Source organism: Protopterus annectens, chromosome 11.part0 (genome assembly GCF_019279795.1).
Source record: "Protopterus annectens isolate FY-2018-M chromosome 11.part0, PAN1.0, whole genome shotgun sequence".
Lineage (NCBI taxonomy): Eukaryota > Metazoa > Chordata > Ceratodontiformes > Protopteridae > Protopterus > Protopterus annectens.
The window spans coordinates 388,576,398-388,599,015 of record NC_056745.1 but is presented as its reverse complement, the minus strand read 5'-3'; positions in this window follow the sequence as shown (position 1 = coordinate 388,599,015).

Here is a 22,618-nt window from a genome sequence, read left to right as displayed (position 1 = left end):
AATGCCAGTTGGTGTACCCCTCTGCCTGTTCCGGGCAGTTCCTTCCAACAGCTGGGGGTGTACTCAGTACCTCCTTGGCAACAATCTGACTCCAGACTTAGCCTGTCCATATACGTTACCTTTAATTTTGCACAACCAATATCTGAGATTCAGAAAATGAAAGGGATATTGGGGGGGGGGCAGAGTGGCCACAATGGTCCTTACCCACCACCATTCCATGCTGTTCTATCCCCCTTTTATCAAACCTTGAATCTATCATTTTTTAAAAGAGGCTAAGGCGCTATTATACCGTTATCTGCATGTGCAATTGCAAGTTGTAAATTCAGTAAATTTCAACCCTTATCATTTAAATAGACCACTTATACCTAGAAATCTGGGTCAAGTTTGCCCAAATTGAGGTGATCAATTGCAAAAAAACTCCAATTGTTTAGAAGCTCTCACTACTCTACTGTTTAAAAATTGGTGACTGATTTCTATTGCTATTGGTTTACAAGCTCCCTGCCAATTTGATCTTGAAATAAATGACCATAAAATTATAATATCAGGGAATTTATGTCCCAACAAACTTAGGTCAGCCAACATTTTGTTGAGGAGGATGTGCCTATGGATGTAAATAAGATCATTGCCTCCCAAATGTGTGATTAATGCTTCAGGTACCCTCTTGAAATTGAATCACTTCTTCAATTATGTCAACAGCTGGAGCCAGGATAAGTCTGGGTGGCCTACCCACTCAACTATCCAGCACTTTGGATTGAGTTCAAGTTTTTTTCCATTAACTCTACGTAAGCTTTTTGGGGCTTTTCTGTAGGTGAAAGAGTGTCTAATAATCAAGAGCAGACATGGACCTAAAAGGAATGTGTACATTTGAATTAAATCAGACGTAGCTTAGGTAGGCATTTAATTTCTATCTCTGTTTTTTTAAAGTTCAACTGAATGCTCCTCCCTGGCCAATTTAGATGCTCTTCTTATCCTAACCGAGTGAGAAGTGTAATCCTCACAAGCAATGCCTTGACATATTATTGCTTTTCGTAGCATGGTGCTAACGTCTTGGGCTGTGATGGGCTGGTCATAAATGAATAAATGAAGTAAGTGAAATAAGCATTTTGCTCTGTGATTTGTAACTTCAACAGACACCTCTGCTGCTGTTTTTCATCATCATATTTTTTCAGCTGGTTGTAAATACTAAAATATAACCCAGTGGAGAATGGCACTGCAGAAAGTTTATCAGGCTTAGTCTTATATTTTCCAGTTTTCAAAAATTCTTCAAATCAAATGAGTACAATAATATCTGCATGTAAGTTGATACATATAGAGAACTGCAGTGAACATTTTCATCAAAGACAGATTAATCTTAATTCTAGTTTCCTTGCTGTGAATTCAGGTTTTTGATGATTTGTTTAGTGAAGAGAACTGAATTTTAATTAAATGACCATCTCCGGGACAGAAGGTCTTTTGAGCAAGTGGTAATTTCCAACTTCTTTAATTTTTTTTCAATCTTAAAAATAAGAAGATAAGAACTTTCTGAAATAGCAGAACATTTTAATTTGTTTTCCACATTTCTCCTAAATATCAAAGCATACCATGATGTCATTTCATCATGGAAAGTAGGACTTAAGGTGGGAGGGAGGCTGCATTCATCTTTCACCCGAATGTGCTATAATAGCAAATTTTGGACATAATATACTGGATAATCTGGTGAGAATTAAAACATTACATGTAAACAATGCAAGAAGTTAGGCATCGAGGAAGACAATATGGGTTAGATAAAAGAATGTTTAGGGAAGACAAGGACCATTAGAAGAAGAGCAGGCAGTGATTTAGGAAAGTAATGCAATTTGTATTATTGTTATATAAACAGATGCAAACAAACTTCAAGACAGTGAACCTCGTGTTCTAGAATGTCCATTCAGTTTTCATAATATAAATTTCCTGTCACCATAATGGCTGTCCAGCATGCTTAAAATCTTTTGTAACAAAAGATGTGTAACGTTATTTCATAATAGAACATTATCCTATGTATCCCAGTTTATTCTCTGTATATTATTAGATATTCATAATCAAGTTCCATTGAGACCTTCATATTTCTTTCTAGTTGGTCTCAAGAACCCTAAGTTATTAATTAAAATTTCATCTCTAAAAGACTTATAGTTTAGGATTAGATAACCCTTGGTTTAATATTTGATACTTCTATTGAACCATTTTACTTTAACTGTAATGGACCTTTTCTAGCTGATTTATTTATTTACTCAGGACCTTTGGTATGGTACTCAGAGCTCAGCGCAGTACTCTTATTCACACTCTGAAAATGGGTAACACGTCAGTTGGCCAACCTGGTTAATAAAAAACAATAAAAAAGTAATGATAGCATGAGGTAGCGCTATAAGGGAAGGAGCCCTGCCATCTAACATCATTATCATTACATCAATGACCTCAGTAATACTAAGACGTAACTTCTGAATGTGCATTTTAAAATGGGTCTATATTACTTCATCAAAGTTTTATTTCCATGAATATCTAATCATTGCCCCCTTTACATCTAACATCCATTAATCGAATGTTCACATCAGCAAGCATTTTTCATAGGGAAGGGAATTACTTGTCCACCACAGGGATTGCCACACACACTATATTATTTTAACCCCCCCCCCCCCCCCCCGCTTATATATACCAACTCCAAGATTGCACTACAGTGAGGAAAAAGGAAAATTTCTAATGATGGCCAACTAACTCCCTTTTTTGATTTCTCCAAGTCTTTTGGATTTCTAATACCATGACGGGAATGGACCCCATTCCTAAGTCAGTACGATTAAAGTTCATGAAATTAGTATTATTTCACTCTTTGATGTTAGCCAAAAGTGCTCTTCGCAGTACCCGCAATGTGCCCAACAATGACTCCTTCTGCAATTCATATGGTGTTACATGGATTGGTAACATATGATTGTAAATTCTTTTTTATAAGACCAGTTGCTCCTACTACTATTGGAACTGTCTGGGTATATTTCTTCCACATGGCTCTCATTTCTGCCTGCAGATCAAGGTCTTTTATGACTTTGTGTCTCTCTGTATGCAAGACACTATAGTCACTAGGTGTGCAATTTCAATGATCAATGCTACTTTTGTCTTCTTTTCTTGAATAACTATATCCAGTTTTCTAGCATCTATCTTTTGGACTGTTGGTATTGGGTGATCCCATGTGATGTAAACTTCATCATTTTCTATGATTCTCTGTGGCTCATGTTTCCAATGTTTTTCAGCCACTTTGATACCATGTTTGCACAATCTCCAGTGTAACAATCTCGCCATATTTTTATGCCTTTCAGTATACAGTCCCTCTGCCATTAGAGCATCGCAACCAGCAATAAGGTGTGTAACTGTTTACAAATCGGTTCCACAGAACCTACATATGTCTGCTTCTCCCACATGTTCAATGGACTTAGTAAACCAATGTGTACGCAGCCCACTGTCTTGGGCTGCCAATATTAACCTTTCATTTCTTGATGTAAATTCACTTCTCCTTAACCATTCCTGCATTTGTTCTTGATCAACATGAGGCTCTTCCAGAAGTTTTTTATACTTGCAACTATATTTATGTTTTTTCCACATTTCTTGCCTTCTCATCTGATCCTTCACCTTATATTCTTTCTTTTCTTTTTTTAGCACATTTAGTTGCTGCCTGGTTTTTATCTACTTCTGGTTTGATTTCCATTCCTGCTTGACGTTGATATGCTTCTGCTAAATTAAGCAGAGATGTCATCTTAGATTTATTCTCCTCATGTTTCAAAACTTTCACCACATTTGGATCTTGTGAGGTCAATAGATATGTGTGGAGTCCCATGATTGCAGATCTATATATGTAATCAATTTCAAGAAGGCCCATCCCTCATTCAGAATGGGGGTTATATAATCTTGGTATACACTGATTTTTATAAATCATTTGGTAAGCATGAAGCATCCTTCTTGTTTTGATATCCAATCTATCCAACACTTTTTGGGGCCAGTCAATAACTCCAAAACTATAAGTTAGGACAGGAAGAGCAAATTGATTTGTAGCTTGGATCTTGTTCCTAGGTGTCAGTACTGTTTTCAAGATTAATTTAAGTCTTCTAAAGTACTTCTTACTAAGTCTTATTCGCATTTGTTCATGTTTTATTGCTGATCCTTCATCAATTCCCAAATATTTATACACCCCCTCTTGCTCAAGTTCATTTATATCACATTCTTGTCCCAAACTGATGTTTTCCTGGTGCTGCAATTTTACCTTTTTAAAGGTTGCTTTTGCACATTTATCAAGACCAAATGACATTCCGATATCATCTGCAAAAGTTTTGACAACCTGCAGCTGTGCTTTCAGTTCTTCATCTGATGAGCTACACAATATTAAATCATCAACAAAGAGAAGATGAAAAGTCATTAGACTTTGTTGTTTTCTAGAAGCCAAATTGTAGCCATGACCTAGGCTATTAAGTAAGCAGCTTAATGGGTTAATGCAAGGCAGAATAACAAGGGTGACAGAGAGTCACCCTGGAATATCCCCCTTTGAATTTTTATCCCTGGGATAATAATCTGTCCTTTATCATGGCTTAATTGCAAAGTTATCTGCCACTGTTTCATGGCTACTGTAATGCAATCAATCAGTGTAGGGTGTATCTTATACATTTTAAGCACTCTTTTATCCATGAATGTGGGATACTATCAAATGCTTTTTTGTAGTCAATCCATGACATACTTAGGTTCTTCCCCATCTTACAATTCTCCACTATAACTTTGTTTAACAACAAATGTTCCTTTGTTCCATATGACTTTCTTTTATTGCCCTTTTGTTCTACTGCCATAATTGAGTTTTCTTCTAAATGACTATAAACTCTGTCAGCGTCAATTCCCATGTATAGTTTGTATATTGTCGGAAGACAAGTTATTGGTCTATAATTTTTAGGGTAGCTTGCAGGTTCACTCTTAAGTAAGAGTACTGTTTTTCCTCTTGTTAACCAGTGTGGTGTGTGTTCAGGGTGCATATATAAATAGTTCTTACTCATGGCTAAATCATCGTGCAAAGAAGTTATCACTTTAAGCCAAAAGGTAGGTACTGCATCTGGGCCTGGGGTTTTCCAGTTAGAGGCTTTTCTCAACTTTATTTCAATCTCTCTAGTTGTTATTTCATCCCATTTCATATCCTGTACCTTTAAACTTCTTATTCTCTCTTTTACTTCTTCTATCCATTTAGCATCTTTGTTATGTTCCACAGGATCTTCATAGATACTTCTCCAAAATGTATCTACTTCCTCTTTTTTTTGGTGGTCTATCTATTCCTTTTACCTTATTTCCCAATTCTCTATAAAACTTTTTTGGGTAATCAATAATTTGTTTATTTTGTGTTCCTTATATTTATCTTCGTATCTTCTAAGTCTTTCCGCCTGTTTTGTAATTTTTAGCTTGTTATCTCCAATAGTGCATAATAGATCCTGGTCTGTTCTAATACCATGCATTGCTTTTATCACATCTATCTTTCTTAATATTTTCATTGATCTGTTCCCTCTTCTATAATCTTCTAACAGTGATACTTCTTGTCTTAGCTGCTTTATAGTTTTCTCTATTCGATATTTCCATGATGGTATTCGCTGTTGTCCCCGCTTTTCCCTTGCTACCCTATGTTCCTATGATAGTACTTTATCAGTTATTAATTTAGTAGCACAGTAATATATTCTGTTTACTTCTGTTGTATCATATGGGTCTCTATGGACAGTGGTAATTACTGTGTTCATTTGTTTTATCAAGCTTCTGACTTTTGTGGTTTTATTAACCTTCTGCAGTCTATTTCTCTCATTGATCTTGATATATCTATCTTTGTCTATTAAATCAAGCAACTCTTCTCTTAACTCCTTTTATCCATACTGAGAGTATATCCCTTGTTTTCCATTTCCTGTGGGCTTTCTATAGAAAGTTCTATAGCATCTTCCTGTGGCACATTCTCTTCAATTTCATACTGTGTCTTCTGTTGTTCTGTCATATGAACTCACAGGCCTATCACTCCTCAACATTGACTGCATCAGAGTTTCCACAGCTTCCTGTTTCTTTCCTTGCTGTCTAGCTTCAAATTAATTTTTATACTGGCTTCCTGTTGAAGGCTCCAAAATATCTTGATATGGCACCTGACCAGTTACTTCCTATTCCACTGGTTTCCCCTTAATTTGGATATCCATTGCTCTATCCTGTTGTGGTGCTTTCTGATTTTGATTTTCTACACTGAATCATTCTCTTTGCAGCTGTTCCATTACTTCAATTTCTATTTCTTTGATTTCTCCATTACTCATCTCTTTTTCTACTTTTTCTCTTAGTCTTCTTATTTTTGTATTGTAAAGTTTACCATATCCAGATTCCTTTGCCTATAGTTTTCTTCAAATATCTTTGGTGCTGCACTTTTTTGCATTAATTAATTTTGCTTTCTCCTTTGCATAAATATTACACCATATTAAATATCTTTTCCTTTCCCATGTCCATATTTTTTCTTCATATGTCTCCTGATCTTCTTGCTTTTCCTTATTATGGGGACTCACTCCATCATACTGTGATGTAGTCCGTCTTAGACCTTCTACATTAAATCCTTCACTTTGCAGGCACTCCATAACTTCAGCTTCAATTTCTTTAACCTGTACTTTACTAATTGTCTATTCTACATTATGTTTTTGTGTTATTAATCTTTTTATTGTGAAATTTTCTATATCTGGATGCCTTTGCCTGTATTCCTCTTCGAATACTTTTGAGACTGCCTTCTCTATATTAGTTAACTTAGCTTTCTCCTTTGCATAAATATTGCACCATATCAAATCTCTCTTTCTTTCCCATATCTCTTTTTTAGCTTTTTCAAATATCTGTAAGTTTTGTTGTTTATATTTTTCTACTTCCTCAAAAGCTTCTTTTTTCCAAAGAGATCAAAGTTTCTTGATCTATATACTGTTTTTTAAAAATCTGTTGTATTAATGAACGCAAATTTTTATCTGAAGCTTCTGACAGTTTTTCCTACGAAAGTATTTTTCTTTCCTCTAATTTCTCTCTTAATCGTTTTGTATATCTTGTATCTGGAAATTCTGGGCTTCTTGCATAATAATAACAATACATAATTTCTTTCTTATCCTTAATAGTCCACTATATCATCTTTATGGCTCTTTTTTGGCCAATCAATTTTTGTCCTTTTTGTGGACTGCTGCTTCCTTCTACAACAGGGGGGCCATCCTCCTCCTGAGCCTGGCCTGGCCCCATTGTAGGAATATTTCCACATTTTGAGGATTCTGGACTGTCATTTTTTCCAGTTCTGGCAATAGTGTGCCTACCAGGATTAGGCACTTTTTTATCCTGGGTCTTGTGCCCCCAGTTACCTTCCCTATGAGTTTAACAATCATATTGTAAATGTTCTGGTGCTATGTATGGAAATGGTCCTAAAATACAATTTTGTTTTCACTAATGTGAACATTCAATGAATGGATATTCGATGAAAAAGGGTCGATGATTAGGTATTTGTGGGAATAAAACCTCGATGAAGTAATATAGACCCTTTTAAAACTTGGTTTAAGGTTCTCCATCACTAATAAATATAAATGTATTTAACTCTTTTATAGGTACACATATTTAATGTAAAGTCCTTCTTATACTCCTGTGGTCCACGTGATATGCATGCTAATTTTTCTACATTCGTTGGATAATTCTGGTCCAACCAAAATTTTAGCTTCATTAATGCATCTTGCAAAGTATCTTGATATTCATTTTGGATTATAGTTGTGGTTAGTTTTAGTTCTGTTCACAGATGTTTACCATTACAGAGCTTTGTAAAACAACTACACAAAGATTTACAATTCTCCTTATTCCAAGGAGAAGATGAAGAAATTTTCAGGAAAGTGAATCATAAAATTTCTTTTATCAGGGCCAGGAAGGAGAAGAAATTCGAGAGGGACCAGGCTGCCTACGTGGATAGAAGGAGGGAATATCCTAAACCTCCAGCCACTAAGAGTCCTGCTGTACATGACAACATTGGGGAAATGGAACCAGCAAGGTACAATGCTGAATACGAGCCCTTTAGAGCCAGGGCAGGGGGATTTTGTCCATCATTCAGGGAGACTAAAAAAACAGAGAAAGAACAATGTTTCACACAACCAGTGGAAGATGAACCAGGGAACCAGGTGGCAACAACAGCAGGGATATTGTGCAACATAACTGAGTGCTTTGATGCAGTGATAAATGATGTAACTGATTTACAGTGAGAAAATACCATGGAAGGACCTTCGTTGGTATTTAACCACACAGATGACTTTAAATTGTTAAACTACAGTGACTTTGGATGTAGTGTTAAACGCGCAGATTTGTTAAGCAGGGGTGAGTTGTTTGTCCCTTCTGCTTCATTCAAAATAGACACCCTGTTGATTGACCTGAAGTTGTTCCTTAGAAAAATAAACCTGGGGTTTGTGTTGGGAAACCAAAAGGAATTGACAAGTAATGTTCTGACATGCAGTAGTTTACGTAACCCTCCGATGCCTTTGCCTTTAATTTTATTTGAAAAAATGGTGGAACTGGATTTTAGGCTTTTGTATAAATCTAACATTAATAACACAGGCAATTTGAATTCCCAGGAATATACATTGCTTCTCCAATTAGCTAAGAACAAACACCTAAGGGTTATGAAACCTGACAAGGGGGGTGGGGTAGTGATTATGAACAGGGATGATTACCTGTATAAAATGATGAGTCATGTTACTAATTGTGATTTACCTGTATAAAATGATGAGTCATGTTACTAATTGTGATTTGTATGAGGAGACCTCACTGGGGTACATCAATTTGGCATACCACAGAATTGATTTTTTTCTGCAGGATATGGTGGATGAAGGTGAGATTACACCTGGAATGCACAGGTTTCTACAAGTATTACATCCAGTAGTACCATGTATATTTGGGATCCCTAAGATCCATAAGAGTACCATTGATTCATCAATGAGACCAATTGTTAATGCTAGGAGGTCCAAAACCCACCCCATTGGTGTTTATATTGATTCTTTGTTAAAAAAAGGTTTAGAACCTTTCAATCACATTTGCAAAGATTCCTGGGACTTTTGGGGTAAAATGAAAAACATTGAGTTTTCAAGGAATTTTGTTTTTCTAACTGTGGATGTGATCGAATTGTATAACACTATACCAGATGAACAAGGCTTGGAATGATTCCACAACGTCTTATGTGAGAGCACTGAGTTTAACAATAATATTGTAAATGGTTGGTGCTACATATGGAAATGGTCCTAAAATACAATTTTGTTTTCTTGGAGGGGCAATATTATAGGCAGAGGAAAAAGTGTAGCAATGGGGGTGTCTTGTGCCCCCATATTTGCTAACATAGTTGTTCTGCAATAGGAAAGGTATGTGCTTTTCAGACAATTTGAGGTTAAACCTTGGAGGAAATTATATCTCTATTTTTGGATGATATTTTTATCATCTGGGATAGACCTCTGCAGGAGATTCAGGGCTTTAGGGAATTTATTAACTCCTCTACATCTTTTTTGAGGTTTACTCAAACCATTCAATTGGAAAGCATCAATTATTTAGATGTCACCATTTATAAAGACCAAAATGGAAAATGGGCTAGTACGATTTACAGAAAACCTACACATAGCAACAATTTATTACATTTTGAAAGTAACTACCCTTTTCATCAAAAAATGGGAATAATAAAAGGTCAATATATTAGAGTGGTCAGAATAGTTTCTTCTCATAATAATTTTGTTGGAGAATGTGAAAAATTGCAGCATATGTTATTTCAGAGGGGATACCCTGAGAGTGCAGTAGGTAATATTCATGATAGTATCATGGAGAGAAGAATGAAGGGTGATATAGTGCCCTTGATACATTCTACTTCCACTTTGGCCACACAAGCATTTTCTAGGAGACATACTGATGGACTTAATATTGCAAAAAGCATCTTATATTACGGAGTTTTGTAACAAAGCGTCCTAGATTAGGGGAATATTGACAAAAAATGGCAGATTTTTTCCCTGTTTAAAGAATTTGGGGAAAAACTTAGGATATAGCCCACCAGTGGTTTTTAGAAGAGGCAGGACCATCAAAAAATACCTAGAACATGCATCTGTGCATTGTGAATATGGACATAGTGATAAAAGGGTTGGCACCTATAAATGTGGCTTTTGTAATTATTGCAATGACATCTTGGAAGGAGATACCCTAGTTTTAAACCAGATGACAATTAGATCTAGGAATGTTTGTAAATGTACTAGCATTGGGGTGGTTTATGCTGCTGTCAGTTCTGTAGGAGATGTTATGTTGATAAAACAAAGAGAAGAATTAAATAACGTATATATGAACATAAAGCGGATATTAGAAAGCAGGATAGCAGAAATGCCCTGGTTAAACATATTATTGAGTACCCCAGCCATAGTTTTCATTTTTTTTATTCTGGAACAAATGTTACAAGACCTTAGGGGGGACCATGGGACGATAAGTTGGAAGAAAGGGAAGTGCGTTGGCAGTTCAGATTAAATGCAACCAACCCTCCAGGTCTTAATGTAGGGGTGCCAATAGCTAGTATCTTAAAACTTAAATCCTATGTTGTTTAGCTAACATTCATTCATGTGTGTGTTTATCAGGCATTGTCTAACAAATAATAATTTTTTAGCAGAAGCTAATAATTATGTATAGGCTTGTGAAAGTCCATTTTGTATTATTAATGTGTGGTGTGTACATTTAAAAACAGTCTTTTAAAAAATATTTTAGGCAGGAAATACTTGTCATGTTGTTTTAAAGTGTTTTTTTCTTTAAGCAGTTACCTATGATGCATGGATCATGTGACTATAGGGAGGGGTATTTAAAGATGGTGTTTGTGCTTATGCATTTGATTCTGATGAAGTATTTTTATACGAAAGCACTCAATCCTGTTGTGTTTTATTAAAGTACATGACAAGAAATACCAGGCATCATCAGCAGGGTGGTCTTATCTTAGTCTCAAAATTCCATAGCACAAAGGCAGTATGGATGCACCCACTGCAGTGTGTACATAAGGTGAGTTAGACTGACTGACTTGGATGATTGCATTGCCCTTATTACTCTGCACAAAGCAGCAGGACATTTAAGGCTTACTTCACAGTCACCAAAGTCACCATCATGACATCATACAGTTAACTAATGGGCTGCAGTGCAGACATTTTAGCCCATGCCTGCCTGTCAGTGCTCGGTTTGGGTAGCTGTGTACCCTTAGTGCAAGCAGTGAGGCGTACCTCTAATATCTGTCCTATTGTGTGTCATGTACATGAGCCATTATCATTATATGAATCTGTATGGTTATCCATTGTTTCACTTTCTGTTCTTCGCTTAACTGTGACCATTTTGTTTTGGCTAATATGATTTTTTAATCTTTCTGCTTCCTAAATACAAAAGAAATTTTTACACTTAAAATTAGACCTTAGCTGGGAGATTATGATGTAACCCCCAAATTCACAGGGTTAATAACATTTGAATGCAGTTAACAGGCAAAATGATTAGCTTTATTGTATTCTGCTTCATGGAGTCTCGCCCACATTATGATTCTTCCAGGCCAGTGTGAAGAATATTTATAAGACGTGTTGCTGGAAGATCGCAAATACCAGACAATCAACAAACTCTGTGTAGAAAAATTAACAATGTGGATGTCCAGTTTATACAGTGACCCTTGCAGTAATTCTGAAAGTGCAAAACTGCATTATTGTTCTTTTCAGTGTATACCATTCTAAACAGCCCATGTAACCCTGTTTACCTAGGAGAAATATAAGAAACATCTGTAAGTTTCATATGTTTGGTAAAAAAGCTCAAGGTCAGTTGCCTACTGAAGTGCTTGATGGCCTGTATCCCATGTTGGACTTATGGTTGCCCATGAAATAATTCATTTTGTTCCTGACGTAGGAGTCTTCAGGAAGAAGAAGGGGTCTTTGGGATGTGATGCTGTCAGGTTTTGTTGTACAGTTGATATTAACTTTTATTCAGATCAAGTGGTGTTCAGGTCACAGGGTAGGGGTTGTTCTAAGTACAGTTCAACAGGTAAGTATTCTATATTTCATCCTAGACTATATAACTCAGTTTACCTAAATATAAAAAAGTAACTAACATTTAGATTTCAACTTCTTCATTTTTCTGGCAAAAACATTTCCAAGTAGCATCCTTAAAATTATAAACAATCAGAAAAAACACATTTTAAGTTTGGTTTACTGAGTCTCACTTAAAATATTTTGATACAGTTCTCACACATCTGTGTTTTACAGTTAATTTTATTTTTGAGGTATACTCCTGATTAGTGGTGTAGATGGCTATTATAGTGCCTAGTGTCAAAACGATCTTCTCTCTGATTGCTACATTAACTGCTATAGTTTCAGTTCTGGAATGTAACACCAACATTAATGCACTGAAGACAGATTGACAACTGTTGATTATGGCCCCAAATACTTTGTGACTTTGTTCTATCCTAGCTATGCCTCTACTCCAAATGTTAAAGCTGCAAGAGCTTTGAAAACAAAACAAAAATTATGACACATTTTTTGATGTTTTCATTTCACTGTCGACTCAGTTTTTTCTTATGACTGCATCCCCAAAATGATGTCTACATTAGGTATTGCAATGCTTTGCATCTATTAGCAAAGCATTCTGGGTAATAAAGCACCATACTTCTTTAGAGGAACAGATACTTATTTACCTCTGTTACTGCACTGAGGATGAAAAAACAGTAGTTTATACACTAATGTGTAACCACTGTCTTATCTGCACTTAGTTTTATCCCATGTGTCTTCCATTTTGAATTCCATTTGAAGTTCTTGTTCAGAGTTTGGTTGTAATGCCACATCATCTGCATACAGCAGCTTAATTTAGCTGTCCCCTCTGACCTGTTTGTTAATTTAATTCATCAACAGTATGAACAGCAGTGAGCTCCGAGCTGAGCCCTGATGCACATCCACTCCCACTGGTAACAACTCTGTGAGACTGAACACTGTTTGCACTTGAGTCTTTGGATCTTTGTCCATAGCCTGCACAAATTCTACCAATGTTTCTGGGACTTCAAACTACTACAGGACTTCCCAAATCAGCTTTCTTGGGACCTTGTTGTATGCTTTCTCCAAGTCTAGGAATACCCAAGTGGACTCTCCTGATCTCTAGCTTCTTCTCAGCTATCTGTCTGACTGCAAATATTGGGTCAGTTGTGCTGCATCCTGATCTGAATCCAAACTACTCATCTCCCATCCTACTTTCTACTACTCTGTGTACCCATTCATCAATCACCCTCTCCAAATCTTTCATGCAATGTGACAGGAGTTTGATACCTTTGTACTGCCCTCAGTTGTGGCTGTCCCCTTTGTTCATGAACATTGGCACAAGTATGCATATTCTTCAGTCATCTGGGATATGCCTTTCTCTCCATGCTGCTATCCCTACTCCCCGGAGCCATTTTTCCCGTCTCACTCAGCATCTTTATAATATCTGTTGTGACTTCATCTGAGCCTGCTGCTTTTCCTAACTTCATTTTTGTTAGTGCTATTCTTACTTCTTTGACTGGGGCAGTCCAAGTGCTATTCTTACTTCTTTGACTAGGGAAGTCCAACTTCTGTGGTATTTCCTTCATTTAAAAGCTGCTGGAAGTACTCCTTACATCTGTCTTTGATGTCCTGTGGACTGGTGAGCAGGTTGTTGATGGCATAATGGCATCCCTTATGGACGGGTGTCTGTTTTCTTTATCTTTCTGTCTTTGCCTTGCAACCTGATATATCTTTATGCCATTTACTGAGTCACTTTGTAGAAGTTTGTAGAATGCATCCCTTGCCCTAGTCTTTGCTATTGCAACTCCTTTCTTAGCCTCTGTTAGCTAACCCATATTCCTTCCTAGCCTGGTCTGTCTTTTCTATCTTCTAATTTTCCTGCACTCTTACTTTCTTTGGATGACTTCCTGAACTTTTGCATTCCACCACCATCTTTCCTAATGTACCTTATTTCCATACTTGGCTCAGCCACATATCTGTTCTGTAGACCTCACACATGCAGTTTTGAGGTGCTGCCATTCTTCTTCAACTGCACCAATGCCTCCTCTTTTTGGGGTGCTACAGCCCTGACTAATTCCTTGAACTGTTGTACTTTCTCTTAAGTTAACTTCCAGGTCTTCAGCCTGGTCTCTGTTGACCTTAGACCCTTCTCTGACCACTGCTTGCAGCTGATTGTGACAACCAGTGCTTTATGCTGTGGACTAACTGTTTCACTGGGAATGTCTTTGCAGTCATTGATTCTACCTCAGTGCTCTTTCCTTACTAGGAGAAAGTCTACCCGAGTTGCATGTTGGCCACTCTTGTATGTGATCTTGTGACTGTCTCTCTTTCTGAACAATGTGTTGGCTACTATTAAGACATTTGCCAGACAGAAGTCTAGAATGGCCTCTCCTTCTTTATTCCTGTTGCCCCACATATGTGGACCTAGGCAGTCCTCATATCCTGTTCTGTCTGTCTCAATATGTGCATTCAGGTCACCCACTATCAACTCCTATTCCTGTTGACCTGCTTTATCTAGTAGGTCATGCAACTACTGTCTGAATGCATGCTCTTCCTCACTATCACAACCCTGCTGTGGGGCATAGGCTGAGATTAGGAATACTGCTGTATCATTTGGCTAGAGTCTGATTGCCATGATTCTGTCACTAATTCTGATGAAATCCCACACTGCCTTCTGAAGCCTCTCTCTCTCACCACAATTCCCACACTATTTCTAGCCTGTCCTCCTCCTGAGTAGTAGACTCTGGATCCTAAGCCAATTGGCTTTGCTGGATTGCCCTTCCATCTTGTCTCTTAGATACATAGGATGTCCAACCTCCTCTGCACCATAATGTCATCCATTTCCAAGCTCTTTTCCTAGAAAAAAAACAACATGAAAATATATAATATTGCAACATGCTAGTGAAATAACTGAGTGATGTTTAAATTTAAGACTGGAATTTACAAAACTATAATGACACAAAGATAAAGAAATAAGGATTAAATTCTATCTAAAAACTTATCTCAGCTATTTTCACTATGCACAAGGGATAGAATTTCATTTTGCGGTGGTACGGCGGTAGCACTGTTACCTCACAGCAAGAGGTTCTCCCGTTCGATTCTCGACGTGGCTTGGGAGCGCCTTCTATGTGCAGTCTGCATGTCCTCCCCGCGGTTGGGTAGCATTCAAAAGACATGTGTGCATAAATGGGCATGCCTTCATGGAAGGTTGGGCGTCGAGCTGGCACCTCGGCGTTTCGTAAAAATCTACTGCCAATCATTAGCGGACTAGAGTTCCGCTGTGGCAACCCCTTACCGGGAAAAAGCCGAAAGACAACCAACAACAAGGGATAGAATTTCAAAAAGTCTTACATGAACTTCTCTGAGTGTTCAGTGTAATTAAAACCGAGTAACTTCTCAGGGCGCCTTTGTGCTTACACCCGAGCGCTCTCTGAGATGTATGAAAAAGCATGCTCTTCCACCCGAGTGCCTTCTACAAGCACTGTTAACTTTGTAGTAAAGTTTTAGCTGCACTGTTACAAATTAAATTGAAAAGATGCCTGAACTTTGTCAGGTACCTTCTCAACTTAATTTTCAGTGTGGATTAACATTATGTTTATATTTAAAATTTACGAGAAAATCGGCTTGCTATGCACTATGTATCTGCTTGTGATCACATCAAGCCGATTCTATATGTGTTACAGGAAGCAAGTGGTGGCAGCCAATTGGATTCTTGCAATCCAAGCCACCGTTTGCCTAACATCTCCACCTCCCCTGACCTAAGTTTTCCTTGTTCTGTTACAATAAATAGAGGGTCCTCCAGTAGCAATTGTCATCTGCTTTATTGCTACTGGATTCTTCTGTCTACTGTAACAGAACATTTCTGTGCACCATTTCAGGAGACAACCGGTAATTTATTCCCTGAGATTACATCTGTGAGAAACAGCTTTAAGGGAGATCTTCCTTCCATCAAGGTAAGTGCTCATTGCACAGAATAACCATAAAAAAGTTTCAACAATAACAGTTTTGGGTTGTGCTCTACAGTAGTAAGCATTAAACACTCATTTGGGTAGCTCTACATGAAACATGTAGCGATGATTAGTTTGGATCACGGGAACATAGTACTAGAAGTTGAAATGTGTAGTAGGGTCTGAATGAGAAAACGGAGGCTCTTTTTCCAAATCTTCTACACTAACATTTTAAAAGAGAGAAGAGACATTCGAGGAAGGCTTACATCTGGTCTCATAGTTCGTAAAGTGAGCCAAAGTCCTAGCTATGAACCACTTTTGCTGAGCTGTTGTATGACTGAATAGTGTGATTGGCTGGATGGAAAGCATGTGGTGTTTGGTAAGGTGACAGATGGTCTGCTGGTAATGAAGAAGATAGATGACGTACCCACTGGTCTTAACTACAAATCGAAGTTGCCGGTGGTAATTGCCCTGTGTGGACAAAGGTAATGAAATCTTGCTCTAATGTTATTGTGGGAGCCGTTTCATATTTTGCAGAATGTCGATCTACTTTCTGGTTGTATAGCAATCCGGTTCAATTACATGGCCACTCTTTCTGTTCCCCCGTTGCACTTCAACCTGAGTCGCTTGTAATTTCTCGAGTGTCTAGATCAGTCTGTGTTATCAGAGAACAGTTTAGAAGTGCAGGTGTGTTTCAGACCTCAATACAGTTGCAGTAGATGGTTTGCTGTGCTGTGCAGAAATAGCCAGGTGTCGAGCCCTTGCTTATTTGGCTTTAGTAGAGCCTGTTATTCCTGATCGGTAGCTGCTTATGGGTTTGTTTTATTCATCAAACAGCAGAAAACATTGGCAGTGTGAGAAAGCAGGACTAAAAGTTGTGTTCCATCTGTTTATGATTGTGTGCGAAATGTTTACTAATATTTGAAATGTAGTGCATGTTCTTTTTTTAATTTCTGCGAGTCTTTTGAGTTTGTAAACATACGACAGGAATAGGCCCCACTCCAAAGTCAAAGTATAATCTAATTACAGTTTTTATGTTAACCAGAAGTGCTCTTCACAGCATTCGCACTCAAAGCGCTCAACTTATCTGGGACAAATGCAGAAGTAAACCCTGATATTATATGAATTTGAGTCTCACTGCATCACTGAATGTAGAATTTTTCAATAAATCCTTCGTGAATAGCTGTGTCACCTTGGGTTAGATTTTCTCCGATATACGGCAAGTTTTGATGAATACGTTTGTGGAAGTTAAGGTTTTGCTGTTTTCCCCAGCATTTAGCATTTACCAACTTTGAACATCCAGATTTGTTGTTACAAAGGAGCATTAGGAGACCAAAATACCAAATAAAGTATGGACATATTAGATTACCTCCGAATGAGGAGTGAGGGAAAGTCACATTTAGCAAGGATACAAGGGTGGCATTTAGGAAATTCTGCAAACATTCACACTTAAGGCTACTGCTTCCTTGAGGAACTTTGTAGATAGGTGAAGGCCAGGATTGTTGGATACCAACAGAAAATCAGAAGTTAGGATATCATAGTAGACACTAGGGATATAAAAGAGAGGGCATTAGGAGATTCAGTAGGTTTTCTGTGGCTGTCATGCTTAATGATGTTGTGGAAATGAAGGACATTCTAAGAGAGCAGTAATTATGATAGTTTTATCAAAGGGGAAAATGAAAATGAATTTAGAGAAGTTGGTACATTTTCAGCCAACCTTTCTATTTAATATTTTTTGGAAGAGTGCCCGCAGACAGATTTGAGACTGTATTCCCAAAGATGGCAGGAGATGATCAAGCAGGCTTTGTCAGGATGGTCTTCTGCAGGTCACTGGAGAGTCCTGTTGAAATTTATGGCACAACAGTAGTTTTTATTTATAGCCCTGTATTTTATTTTGTTTCATTTTATTTATATATTTGTATATGTATTTTTTATTTGTTTTGTATGCATTTTTAATTGAGAGTGATATTTGTTATTTATCCTTTCATTATTAGCTTGACGTTTTTCTCAACACCCACTAATGCAAAAACGTATTTGAACATAATTTTATTTTTCCTCTGTTAACTGTCACGCATTGTAAAATGCTATAATGTTTAAAAAGTTGGATTGGTAACATACCAAACATTATGTATTGCTATTTTAAGCAATGTGTTATATCTTTCTAGTGCTTTTGTCAAAGACACCATTTTAACATGGTGCAGTTCCTCTTATAGTATTCCTCTGTGTTGTCCTTATTGATACAGAGATTTTAGGGAAAGGCAGCTGACACAAGAAATGGACCATGTCTAACAGTGAATCCTCATATTAAGTGAAAAGAATTTAAAAAATAGACAACTTTATTGTACTTCTTTCATTCTCTTGTTGCACCAGCATTTACAAAGGAGTTTAATTTCCTTTTGTGCAGGAATGATATCGGTTTTCATTCTTTGCCCCCTGTGAAACATATGTCCAAATGTAAAACACTGAGATAAATATTAGCAACTCATACTATTGCAGAGCTGGTGAGCCATGAACCTAGAATTATAATTCTCATTATATGAAGAACATGTTTAAAATTATACCATCTGTATTATATTCATTTACCAGTACACTGACCTGAAAGGTTGAAATTCTATTGTACTACCTGTGTTCTGGTATGTCATGCACCTTGTCTATATCATGACTTTAACCAGAATGCTTTCCGGATATCTAAAAATATGATGCAAATGCATTTATTTAAGTGAGTAAATGGCCTGGTCAACAAATGTCCTTCTCAGCCATAAACCAGTCAATAATGGCAAGAGTACATATAGCAAATATGGCCACTGCAGAATAGCCAATCACCCATGTTAGGGGGAAAGTGGGATGAAATGGGTGTACTTGGAGAAAACCCACACAGATATGGATAGAACATGTAGCATCCTACAAGTCTCGGATCACATCCTAATTTTCCCGAATAACAGAGTTCCCAATTTTGATAATTTGTGAATGGCTTCAACAAAGGATCAAATAGCCAATGTAACAGCAAACATACCTATGATCACTAAGCAAATGTCAGAACTGAGTTTGCTCTGTTTGCATATACATTGTTTGCTAGGCACGCCAAAGCACATGACAATTTAATAGCACCAGCTACGTTGGCATGAGCTAAGTACTTGAAAAACAGATTGCATCATGCATGAAATCCATCCACCATTTCTCCTATATTTAGGACTTAGAAATGCACTTCTTTTTTCATATGTTCTTACAGTCAACTAAATAAAAAACAAATTCTCTGTAGCTGCAAAGGATGGAAACTGCCGATGGGAAGCAGACTTGTTATGACCTACTCTATGGTCGTTATAACTAACTCCTAGGACTATATTTTTAATGTCTTGTTGTAACTACTATATAAAGTTTGCCATGTAGCGGATGTTGATATTCCTGCTTTAATCTAAAACGTGGGCACTGTAATGAATTAAGCAGCTGAGTGGGGTTGTATGATATTTGAACTGTAGCGCATATCATGTGAACAGCCATGATGCTACAGAGCAACAGGTTCTGAAATTAGTCATACTGCAGTATCATAAAGTTGTCTTGTAAGTTTGCATTTAATGTTTCATTATTTACAGTCCGTGAAAGTTGAATAGGTTTATTGTACACAGTATCAATTTAATGATTAAGAATTGTGTTACCACTATAACCCAAAATAATGTACTTACATTGCGGCTGCTTGAATTATCAGTGTAAAGCTATGTACTGATCATTCATTTCAGTATTTCATCAAGTCAGAATATTTTTTCTGCGTTTTATGACGTTCTAGTCTGTGGCTTACAATATGGTTGTTTGCAGAGTATAAATGATCTGTAAGTATGTTCACTTATTATTGAATGACAGATGAGCGTCTTAGTTTTTAACATTTAAGACCGTCTACTCAACTTCATTGTATAAATACAAGTGCATTTACTTCAGTGCCTGTGTTATATTGTGCATCAGCTAAAACAGCAAGTGGTTAAGACCAGTTTTATCAGTGTAATACACAAGAATAAACAATTGGCCTGCAGACAGTGTCACACACTATTATATCTTGCTGGCAGTTCTTTGAAAATCCTTTATTTAAATAACTGTGTTTAATCAAGGTAATATGTATCTGTTAAGCTGGTATACCATGTTTTTACAACACACATTATTTCATTTTTTTTAATTCTTTTCTTGCAACTAATATGTACTTAGGGTGCCTTTAGGTGCTTGTTGGTGACTGCTGAACAGCAGACTTTTGTCAGAATAATAACAATGCATAACTGGTGTGGTTGGGAGGGTGGCCTAATGGTTAAGGTGTTTGCCTTACAGACAATGTACAAGGTTTGAATCTCACAGGGGATACTTGGCTAGGTTTAAAATGGCTCGCAAGGGCAGTTAACTTAGTACTAATCAATGAACCTATGAACCTATGGTTTAAATTAAACTTGTAGCCTTAAGCCAGTTCTCAAAATAAGAGGCTTACGCTGTTTGGTCACAATGCACACATAATGCATTGTACATATACATTTGTATCGTGAATGGTGATTTTTAAATACTTTGAAAAGCATTTTGTAGACATGAAGGCTTGTATCATTTTATTTTACTGTTTTAGAGAACCAAGCAGCAACAAATCTGTAGAGAGATTTAAACTTAATTTTGCCATATGGCATACAGTGTGTCAAAATGGGATGGGTGTGGATATAGATCAATCAATGGATAAAGGGCTAACATGTATTTTGTAGTTTTGTTATCCTGTCACTTTAAAACTGATCAAACGGTTTAGTAATGCTGCCATAAAGGACCTTTCATCCATTGTGCATTGGTACCTGTTCCCTTATATTAAATGAACAATTTTTCTTAAATGTGTGGGATTCTGGTGTTCCCACAGTTTGTATTTCTTAAAAATAGAAGATGACATAATTACTAGGAGAACTTCTGGAAGTATGCGCTCACATGTGTGTGAGAGAGAGCAAGCATACTGGCTGGGTACCGTGACTTTACCAACCAAACTTTTATTGAAGATCCAGCATTCCAGCTTAGATCCTACTGCACAAATGTAGCAAGAATAAGAAGCTCTGACCAAACGTAATATTACCCCAATTTGCTGTAAATCTACGAAGCAGGATCCCATTATGTGAAGAAGTAAAAACTAGTTTCAAAGAAAGCTAAATAAAGTATCACTAAGCATCGTTTCTCAAAATGTTTGCAGTCTGTGCCTTTAGTACAGAATGAACTGTGCATATGAAGTCTTTTTCTTTTCTCCAGGATCCCATGGGTGCTGGAGCAAACACAAAGAAAAATGTTTAAATACGGTATACTACAGGCAGCATAACTCCATTTGTATTACTAGTGTAAGCCCAAGGAATTTACTGCTGATGCATATCGAAAAAGAACTGCACTGAGTGAAATTTGTTTGCTGCTTTAAAACAAAACAACAGGGAAAAGGGTTCTGAACAAGTCCACTCGCCCAGTTAACTAATGGATATCGAATCAACAGCAGTATAATTCTGTCATTGCCAACACCCTTTACAATTCATTATTTATTTATTTATTGACATTTGATTATCAGGAAAGTCCAGCTGGGTAGAAGCCCATTTTCAGTGGAGGCCTGGGGAGAAAAGACCCAAATTATTATACAAGTTACGTGACAATCATTTAATACTTTTAGGCAAATTTTAGAAAGTTTGTAGAGAAATTAAAGGTAGGTTGGCCTAATATAAACAGGAATTGAAAAACAAAGTGAGGGAAAACTGGCTTAAGGTTTATTTTGAGAGAAAATCAGGTAAGAGAATTTGGTAGAAGTACTGAAGTAAGTGAAGAAGGGAGAGTAAGGAGGTATAGGGAATGAAAAATTACATGTTCACATTTAGGGATATAGTTTATCCTGGTTTTGAGTAAGAACAGGGCAAGATTGTAGTTAGGAAGTCTCTCAGACTGGTTTTGAAAGAAGAGAAGGAAAGGTATTGACCTGATGAATACAGGTAAGAAGTTCCAAGCCTTCATCAACCTTGTATGAGATCAGACGATGCACCAATTTATTTGTGTTTTTTTTTTTACGGATCAGCGGTTTTTTTTTTTTTGTTCCGTGTTTGAGATTGAGTTTTCCTCTACTACAAAACCTGTGGAGAGAGACTGCCAGTCACTAAGTTCATATTTCTTATTAACCAAAACCGTCTGAAGTTACAGGTGTCGAGCCTAGTATGCAGTGTGTGTGTGTGTGTGTGTGTGTGTGTGTGTGTGTGTGTGTGTGTGTGTGTGTGTCAGTGTGATTTTTCATGTATGCTTTTTTTTAAGTGTGTGTTATAGAATGCAGTTCTGTGATTTCATAGTGAGTGAGCTTGCTTACATTGGTTTAGTCTGTGCATGTGTGTTATAGAATGGAATTCTGTGGTTTCATACCTTTAAATAGAGGCTGCATGTCCAGTTGGCCTACCTGGTTAAAAATGAGAATTATTGCTATTATATTTAGTTTTATTTACCTTTTTTTACATTTAAAGGTAGGACTAGATAATGTTGTGTGATGATTGTGGAGAAGGGTACCCTGTATTTTTTTTGTGCAAGTGTGAGGATGGTTGGTTACAGCATTGCTTATTTTGTCATGTCCAGGGGACGAGCAACATACATTTTTTAATGTTTTGTAGGTCTTCT